Raw genomic sequence first — 9,957 nt, forward strand, 5'->3', positions numbered from 1 at the left:
GAAACTCAACACAAACATGCTAAGAGAATAGAGGAGAGTCATTAAAGGTGTCAAAAAACAGGCACAGTTGAGAATCATGAGCACATAACTGTCACCTAGCAGCATGGTTTAGACACAACATATAAAAGAAGCAGATGGCCAAGAAGTGACCCTTGTGAGAGGGACTCAGGAGAGCAAGGGCATTAGCATGGAAGAAGTGAACAAATACACACCTTCTTTTAAGGGATAAGGAAAGGCAGATAGGATGAGATTTATTGGGGGAAGGGTGGAAGGAAAAAAACCAGCCCCAAATCCAGTGTTCAAGTAAGGAGGAGACAAGTAAATCAGGCCTGCTTGCAGCTATTGCACTGAGTTCCTCAGTACAGTCAGTATGATCAAGAGTTAGGTCAATCTCAAGTATATTTTTTCCCAAGAGCTTTGGAAAAGACCAAGTAAGCCTAGCACTAAGTATCCTCTTTCCTTTCGCTATCAAATAGATCATAAGAAAAAAAATGTTCCTTAGTTGGAGGCTTTTATACCAGGCCTTTTACAGATACGGTATTTAAAACTTTTATTAACGAACAGCCTAAGCCAGTTCTTACAAAGCAAAGCAGCAGGTAGGCAGGCTCACTGCGGGTGTTGGGTACCTTTACCCATGTATTTAAATTATTTAACTAGAGAGAATTGTAAAGTGAAAATACCACATGTCAGCACATATCAGCTATAATTGGTGCTGTACATTTAAAGAATCAACCAAATTGAAAACTATGCAGTAAGCATCTTTGAGTAATGAGCAACTCGATATATACACACCAAACTTTAGATTTTATTTTAGATTCTCTTGCTTCTGCCAAACTACAGGTTTCACGGAATATGTTCATTACCTGCAGAAATTGTCATCATAAAAAACACTTTTGTAATAAAAATGGTTAGTAACAAAATAAAACACTGTCAACTTACAGTAACAAGACAATATTGCTCTGTTTACAAAAAAGCTCTTAATTAGGGTATTTTTAACCACTAAAATAGTGGTTGAACATCGACAGATACTTAACTCCAGTGAGTCTGGAGAACAGAACTAGGTCCTAAGCTTTTTAAAACTCATAATACATCAACTTATGGTATGTACCTTTGATATCATTATATTGTTTAGATCTGACGATAGGATAGCCCTCTCCAGCCTCACAGATTTTTCACGGATTAGTTAGACCAGCAAATTTGAGAATTCTTGCATCCACTTTCCAAACCTTCAGATTTCAAAACACATAAGAGAATGAGGTATCAGATGCTGCATTTTTATCACTGAGATGAGCAAAGTGGGAATAAGAAGAAAATAGTAACATGAGGTTAAAGAATAAAGAAAGATTAAAGTGTTTTAGATTACAGTGACATATCACATGCACATAACTACAGAGCACTTAGAAACAACATGCTAATATATTTTTGTCCAAGTGTTCTATCATGATATGCATATAATGCATCACAATGATTTAAAGCATTTTATATTATATTGTAACAATTCCACCGTCTCAAAAGCTTCTGCAGTTTTTTCCTTGCACATAAGTTACACCCTCAGTATTTAACATTGTACCATCAAGATACTAAGCAATGTCAAGTAACATTTTCACTTTTTTTTCCCCTTGTCTCACTGATGAGTCTTCTCTAGTTAAAGTCTCAATTTGATGAATCCACAAATTGTTCCTCTTTTATACACAAACCATCTCTGCTACGTCAGAACAAGGCTTTGTTCTAAACATTTTTGTTGTTGTTGTTTAAAAAAATACGGGCACCCTGACTACGACCCTGCAATAAAACAAAGGTTTCTTCAAATATTCCTTCAATTGTACAGAAAGAAATTCAATTGGTCTTGAGAAATTAGAAGAATGGCTCAGTTATTCTCTTAGTCTTCATCCTCAAACCAACAAGGTGATAGTCCACTGCTTGTAAAAAGTCTAAGAAATTACATATTGGTTCATGTATCATTAGCTGTAAGTCAGTCAATCATCTCTCTACCCCTTGCAAATGCAGTGTTTAACTAACCTTTTCAATTCAAATACAAAGGCATCTGCAAGACAGAGGGGGTGCAACACCTAGTCTCTTTTCACTGATCATCTTTCACTCTTCTTAGTTACACGGTGTTCCTTAGTGATTAAGATGTATTAATGTTTTCTAGTTTGGCACTCTAATACTGGCCTCATCACAGACACCACTGAAGTCTCATCTCCAATGGAAAGCGATGGAGGAAAACCAGAAGAGACGACGATACCTCCCTGTCGACCCAGTGAGCTCCAGTAACTGGGGAGTTCAAGAGAACCGCCCCAATAAAACATTCTTAGGCAAGGCCAATTTTCTGAGCAAGAGATCTCTGCAAAAGCACATAACTTGTGTAAAGGCACCACTGCCTGGGTTAGTCTTAACCACGGGGGCTGCCTTGAGCCCTGGTCTGCAGCGATGCCGTGTCACCCACACGGTGGGGCTGGAGGCCACCACGGCCTGCAACACATGGGGTCCACCTCACATTATTTTTTTTTTCTATATATCTATATCACAAACCTGAAAACTCTAACTGGACCTCCTTTTAAATTTCTAGAAGGATTTCAAAGATATGTGTGTTCTTTTGGTTTGTTTAGCATTTGTGTTTAAGAAATTGCTTGAAACATAAAAATAATGCAGTAAACAGCAGCAACATGATTCTGTTCAGACTATTACTTCAAATAATAGACAACCAGTGTCCACAAATTCCACTACTGCAGGGTTAGGGAAGACTTACCAGCTTGAAAAAAGTGTATACACACACACGCACACATACATATATATAAACTAGCAGAAATTATAAACAGTCATAGAGAAGTAAAATGAAGACTAAGAGAAAGAATGTTTTAAAAGGAGATGAGGGATCCTTGTGGAAGGAAATCTCCCTTAACTGCAATTGCAAGAAAGCATGCAACTAGTTACAGTTCAAATATACATACCATGCTCCGAGACCCCAAACAACAGACATTGCTACCTGCCACTTCAGACACAGCTGAAGTGTACTGATTGTAAGCATAAATGTTCATATTATGAAACAGGCAGATGGTCTGTTTAACTGGAAACATTACTGTCTGACATTTGTTATCAATTGAACTGATTTAATACTAATGAGAGTAAATGGAGACAGATTTACAAAAAATCTGTCTCTCAGGAAGATGTATGTTTGCCTTTAAAAACCCTACTTCAGATATATCATGCTAAGGTACTGAGACGGCTAATAATATATTTTAATATACAGCACCACTCTGACATTTGCACACCATTTTCAGGCTGGTAACCCAAAACGACAACTACAGGAGAATATTTTTATTCGGGATGAGAAGCAGAGGTAGCAAAGCAGTTGAACATCTCTGCCAGCAATCAAATAAATTAACATTAAACTCTACGCCCTGTTTAAGCTTTCTGCAGTATTCTACGACACTATTATATCGTTACTAAGATGTCCATTCCCAAGAAGAGGAGCTGGCACAAACCAGCGCGGCCACGTGAAACCCTGCGTGCTCCTGCACGCTGGCGTGCTCCGCGCCACACGGCCGACACCGCCACGCCGGGCGCTCGCAGGGAGAGGGATCAGAGCGCTCCATGTCCCCGCGGCTCCGAGCGCCTCCCGGAGCCAGGGGCTCCGTGGAATCGCTGCCCTACCGCGCTCACGGGGCGAGCTACAGACTGCAGCGTGACGGAGAAGCCACGAACATGAAACAACCAGCCTGAAACCCCTGCTGCTTCTCAAGCCTGGCACACTTGCCCTCCAGCAGCTCCACCGCGTGCTGCTACTTCAAAGATGCAAGGGGCACAGGGGGATGTTGTGTTTCACATGTTTTCTTGCCAAGGCCGCTTTCCTCAAAAGTGCCACATGGGAAAGAGCGTTTCTCTTTCCGGGCTGCATCTGGCCCGCAATGCTTTTGTGGAGTACTGGAGGCCCCAGTACCATCGCGGAAACTTCTGCCGTGGGGATGATGAGGTACCTCGGCTCCTAAAAGCACCAAATCAAGTGAAAATCAGCAATGTGACTTGAAAATTCCCTCTTAAACCCACAGGGTGCTGCAGCAGGCTGTGCTCGTCCACGACGTCCTCCTACCACAAATGCCCCGGCTCGCCCGGCACCCGCGGCAAGCCGCAAAGGACGAGCTTGTCCAATGCCAGCGGCGAGGGCCGAGCTCTGATCTTTCACGTCCGAACCTCTCTGCTGTTATTTAGCCATTCCCTCGGCATTTCAGAGCCAGGGGATGCGTATTATTCGGAGATGAATTACTATGCTCTTTTTTATTACGAACTCTAAACGTATTTGCTTCTACTAATCACACACTGCATCAGTTGAATACACCAGATAAGAGAGATAAGAAAATGTTAAAAATGCATGCCCTGTAACCAAATGGATCTTTAGACTATTGATAGAAAACAGATTTTCTTTTATTCCCCCCCCTCTCCACTGCTCAAGAACAGCAACTTCAACTCATGTCCTGACCCTACACATATTGAGGCTCAGTCACTAAAAACACATTTCCCCAAACCAGCAGTATTGTTATAACACAGACACGGTCACTGCCAACAACTTCTAAACTAAAGAATATTAAAAAGAAGAGGTTTTATTCTATATAGATTGGCTGTATTAGCAAGCTACCAAAGTACGTGAAGTGCTGTAGTTAAAGAGGAGATAAAAATGCTTCTGGTTTCAAGTCAAGAAAATCTGAACTAAAATCAGCTATATACAGTTTAACACACTTTCTCTGAAGCCTCTACACTGGAACATGAAACACAAATTAACTGTCATGTTTAAGCAATTATCCCTCATCAAAACGATCAAAAACCTAATTTACACAAGAGATACAGTGGATATATTTCCAAATCTCCCTCAAGCTTCCTTAAGACAGTGCAACTGATCTAAACCAAAACAGTTCTTCATTTCATGGATGTGAGAAACAAACAAACAAACAAACAAACAAGGACCTTGTGGTAGGGAGTTAAAATCAGATGGAAGTGGTGAAATCTTTGCTGTAAGTGACAGGCTGATTTTACAAGATACAAGTGGTTATTTTACATTTTGGAATAGTTCTGCAAATCAGTATCTATGAGGTTTTTTTTTTTCGCCTTCTCAGAAAAAAACGGTATTATTTGATTTTTTCAAACAGCTTTTCATAGGACAGGGAGAAAACTAAGTGGACAGAACAAGTCTTTTTTTGGAGCTGGAAGCCTGCAGCAGGACTGCTGTGCGTGACCTTGGTTAAACCAGCTCCATTCTATCTCAGATACGGTCATCTATTAACTCAGGGGCATTAAGTTTACCTTCTTCACAAAAATAAGTAAAGAAAGGGCCAAGCCAAGCCACACTTTTTTTTTTTTTTTTTTTTTTTTTTTTTAAGCAAGGATGGCAGTCAGGAAGAGTAAAGCACAATTTTTCTTCTCTTTCTCGAATGCTCTGGCAGCACAGTCTACAATAAATTTTCACATATTTTCTTAAATATAGAAAAGCATAGGATTGAGTCTTATTTGTACAATTCTAATGCTATATCCTTATGGGTTTTTTTTCCCCCTTTAAGAACATACACATTAAAAATTCAATATGGAAAACCTACTAACATGAATTATAAATACTCAAGTTTAATTTTGGGAACAAAAAGCCCTCTACAATATCCCAGAAATTTTTATACCACAGTCTTTTTGGAACTACAAATATACATCCTAGAGACATGAACTACATTTCCTCTTATTTTTTTCTCTACCTTCCTGCACATAAAGCCTGACAGCACCCATATAGCCCAGCTATTACACTCAGGTTTTTTTTGTTTGTCTGTTTGTTTGAACTAAGACACAATAGAATGGATGACAGTCAGAAAACAGAATTGCCTGTAAATCAGTTACTCTAAAAATACAGGACTTGGACCCTATCACATGCAAGGCAGTAAATACAATTTGTATTCTGAAGAGAGATCATGGGCTTCTTCCATGCAGCCATTTTTTCCCGCTAACATTGCTGAAGTTGCCTTCATGAAGCAGCAATTTTGCATCTTTGCAGAGTGATCAGCCTGGATCAGTTAGGAAGGAGTCTGATGAAACAGATAAAAATATTGATAGAATAGTGCAAACAATATTTTATACATCTTCAGCTTTGTTTTGGCTGCAAGCTAAAACAAGCCAGCTGATACAAGAAACAATAATAAAACTGGTGGTGGTTTTAGAAATCAGTTCCGAATCCCTAAATATCACTTCACTAAGTATCCAGAAAATTAGATACAACAGTTCATGGTTAGCTTACATTACAGTCTCAAAATAGAGATGTTTCAAAATTTGATCATATTCATACTATTTTTTCTATTAACTGGAAAAAGGCTGCAGTAGATTGAGGCATTTATGATGCACAATCTAAACATTTGTTACTCAGCACATATCAATTTCCTACTTAGAAACAGTGCTGAGATTTAATAGCAGTACTATGCTCTTACAAGGGCTTCCAAGCGACCTATGTGATAGTTATATGCAGGGTAAGAACAGAATTGATCACAGTGATGCAAAATTATGAAGATCTAATGCTGATACACATAAACAAGACAGTCTTTTTTTTTTCTCCCCTGTATGAGGAGACTATCAAAAACAAGAGTGACAAGAAAAAAAGAGGCTCTTACTACTGCAAAGCTTCTCCTAATTTTTAAAACTATATCTATTCATTATTTTGTTAGACATGCACACACTTTAAGAAAGCACCTACTTAAAATTGCTGCTGCATCATTTTACAAAGGAGATCCAGGAAGCCTCAGAGTATATGCATAATTAAGAACGAATGCTGAAAACAAAAAAGCTGAACAAAATCCAGGACACAGACCATTATTTACAGCTCATGTATGCTTTACATACTGGTTAACTAAGACGCCAGCCTGGTTTATCCCTCGCTTAGGCCGGTGAAGCTCTGGGGTTTGCAGGCCAAGGGCACACGCACGCCTGCCCTGTGCCACTTGCTGCTTCAGGAGCACGCGGACCCATTGCTGCCTGCGCGCGGGCACCACCCGGCCCCGCAGCGCTGCAAAGCACGAGCCTTGGAAAAGCAAGAGCATCCACCCTCCTTGCCCATCCTGGACTCCATGCAACCAGATGCTGACCTGTTACCACTGCTCACTTCACCTAAATGTTCAGTTTTGCCAGGTTCATTTAAATTTGAGTTGGCTCCCTGGCCTGGAAGGGCACCCAGGCACCAGAGCCCCTGTGCCAACAGAGGCACGGGCACACACACAGACACCTGAATGGCACATGCAATTACAGCACTCATCCCAAAGTTGTTCCTCTTCCTAAATCCAGTTAGCGCTGTGCCGTGAATTACGATGCAACTGCCCTTTTTTTGCTGAAGTATTTACTTTCTCCCAGTAAGAGAACTATGAAAATTGGAGGCAGGCGGCACAACGTGGCTCTTCACTCCTTCTGTCTACTCCTGCTGTTCTCTTCCACCACAGCCAGCCTCAAGCACTCAGCAATGACGAGTCAAGTACAAAACTCAACAGAGGTTTCCCTGTAAAAATGGAGATTTTGGGGGTGTTTCGGAGATTTTTGTTGAGCTCTTGGCAGTTAAACTTCTGCTGCTTATTTCTTATTCTGTTCTTCATAGCCAAAGCTAGGAATTATTTTATCTTTAGACAAAAGCTGGAAAGTATCGTATTATCACAGAGGTCCAAAACTTGCAGAGAACAATAAATAGAAGATTTAGTCAAAGGAAGAAAGCTGAGCAAGGCAGGAATTGTTGGCATGTGTGTTTGCCAGTTGAATCTGAAACCAGCAGTGAAAAAGAGAAAATGTAGGACTTTTTTTTATTATATATATTAAAAAAATTTAGGACATTTATAAATATATATATATATAAAATATATAAATAAAATAGAAAAAATGGTGCCTTGGGTTTGGGGACTATGAGCACACTACAAGCTCACTAAGGCTGCCTGCTAGCAACTATGTAAAAAAAAAATCACTCAGACCTTACTACATATACAAAAACACAAAGGGCTGTTTAGCCACAGTTTTAAATAGACTCAGTATTTTAATTAGAAATTGGATGCATACATTACGTGCCATCCTTTGGAGGGAAGGCAAATCTTATATGGATTTCTTTTTTATATCTCTGATTATGTTCTAAGATGTCCAGTCACGATAATTTGGGTGATAATTTCCCTCCCCCTTTCACTAGAAGGAACCAATTTCCACAGTCTTATTGTGTTCTTTAAAAGAGAAGACAACCTGCTGCCATCTGATGGTTTTAGCTTTTTTTTTTTTTTTTTTTTTTTTTTTTTTTAAGGAAACTAATGTTATGATTCTGTGTTTAGCCTTCACATAATATCATTTGAATCTGTTGGGCAACTTCTATTGGATTTGATAAAATGCTGGATGTCTCCGATAAGAGTTTCCTGAAGTCAGAGGTTGCAAAGGAAAATAAGACTAAGCACAGCAGTTCTTGAGGGTAAAGTAACCATAGCTTTATTCCTATATTCACCTGGAGACAGCAACCCAGGTACTATCCATCTAAACCATCATCTGGCCAACAAAACCACTGAGGAAACTGCAGGCTTTAGGGACCTGGCAGGGAGTTGGGCATCTGCCACTGGACACTACAAGAGATAGGGAATGAACCCAGAGGAAAACGAGTTTTTATTAATCTTGCTACCTGAGTGATATTTCCAAACAAACAGCACTTAAACAGCAGCTGTGTACAACACACACAGATAACTTCAGTCAGTCGATACCAATTAAATAAGAGGGATGAAAAACATTGCAATTATTATTGTGGCTGGATAGCTTTAACTATCTTGGTAATATGCAGCGTAACAGCATAGATTTGTGCTGAGGTGCCTAAACAAAAGACAGAGCCTATCTCTTTTCTTTAAAATGCTTAAGTAATATGATAAACATTGAAATAGAACATTGGTAAAAAAACCTCCAAACAGATATTTTTGTACAAACAGATATTATTTGTGTACATGGACTGTCAGGCACTACTCATGTCATCTTTTAAAGGCCTGATGTTTCACACACATTCTATGCACAGCATATATTTACTTTTATTTTTCCTCTGAAAAGAAAATATCTTTGAAAGAAGAAAAATTCCAATAAAATAAGAAGCAGAATAACTGATGTCCCCCAAAAATCCAGAGCAGATACAAATTATTGTTGACTCATATTGTAAATTGCCTGTCCACTACAAGCTTTCAGAGTAATGTAACAAGAGGGAAAAAAAAAATCTTTTTCAATCACTGCCATCCATCATCTTGGTAAACAAGCAAAATGTATACTCTGCCATCTGCTAGCTATTAGTCTGTGTAATCATAAAATATCATGTAATGTAATCATAAAAAACACTATTATTACCTACTCTTTCAATTTATAAGCAAATATTTCTATCTGTCAAATGATTTCATGCTAGCATGGGGCTTGAACCTTCCGCGCTGCTTACCATCAATCTAGTCGTCAATCTAAGATAAGTCTGTCTCCAGTTTGGGCCTCGGCTCTCTGGAAAACGCTCGGTGCGGCAGCACTCTATTTGATCCCAGAAGAAATCATGTGAAGGGAAGGGTCAGCAAGCGATCCAGCAACAGCTCAACACTCGGGAGCTACGAGGCAGTCACCGCTCCTGCTCATCACACAGGCTTCCCAGATGCTGCCAAGAGAGACGACAACGGTCGATTCGAGGATATTTTCTTCCCGTGCGTGCATTGGATTGTACTGTATTTAGTTTTGACATTTCTCTTTAAATAAGTTTCAGTGAAAAACTATCCCAAGAAAAGGTACAGATTTCTCAAATTATATTTCTTAAAGACAGGGTAGGAACAATTCTATTTTAATATGCTTAGGCCAGAGCAATAGCTTCAAAACCTTCCATCCCCACACTCAGAAAGACCTAAAGGCATCTGTTAGATGGCAAACACACTGATGAGCCTCTCTTAATAACAGTGACTGCTAGGAAACGTGATCAAA

The 9,957-nt window shown here is 39.5% G+C and overlaps 1 long non-coding RNA gene across 1 annotated transcript; it reads right to left on the minus strand.

The window, feature by feature from the left end:
* Window positions 1–5,386: 5,386 nt before the first annotated feature.
* On the minus strand, window positions 5,387–9,616 carry LOC112942531. The gene is made up of 2 exons (XR_003248399.1): window positions 9,437–9,616; window positions 5,387–6,056 (listed from the first exon to the last, which is right to left on the minus strand). It is a non-coding gene; the product is annotated as an uncharacterized LOC112942531 (long non-coding RNA).
* Window positions 9,617–9,957: the final 341 nt, after the last annotated feature.

Source organism: Nothoprocta perdicaria, unplaced genomic scaffold (assembly GCF_003342845.1).
Source record: "Nothoprocta perdicaria isolate Ctin4 unplaced genomic scaffold, notPer1 scaffold_13, whole genome shotgun sequence".
Lineage (NCBI taxonomy): Eukaryota > Metazoa > Chordata > Aves > Tinamiformes > Tinamidae > Nothoprocta > Nothoprocta perdicaria.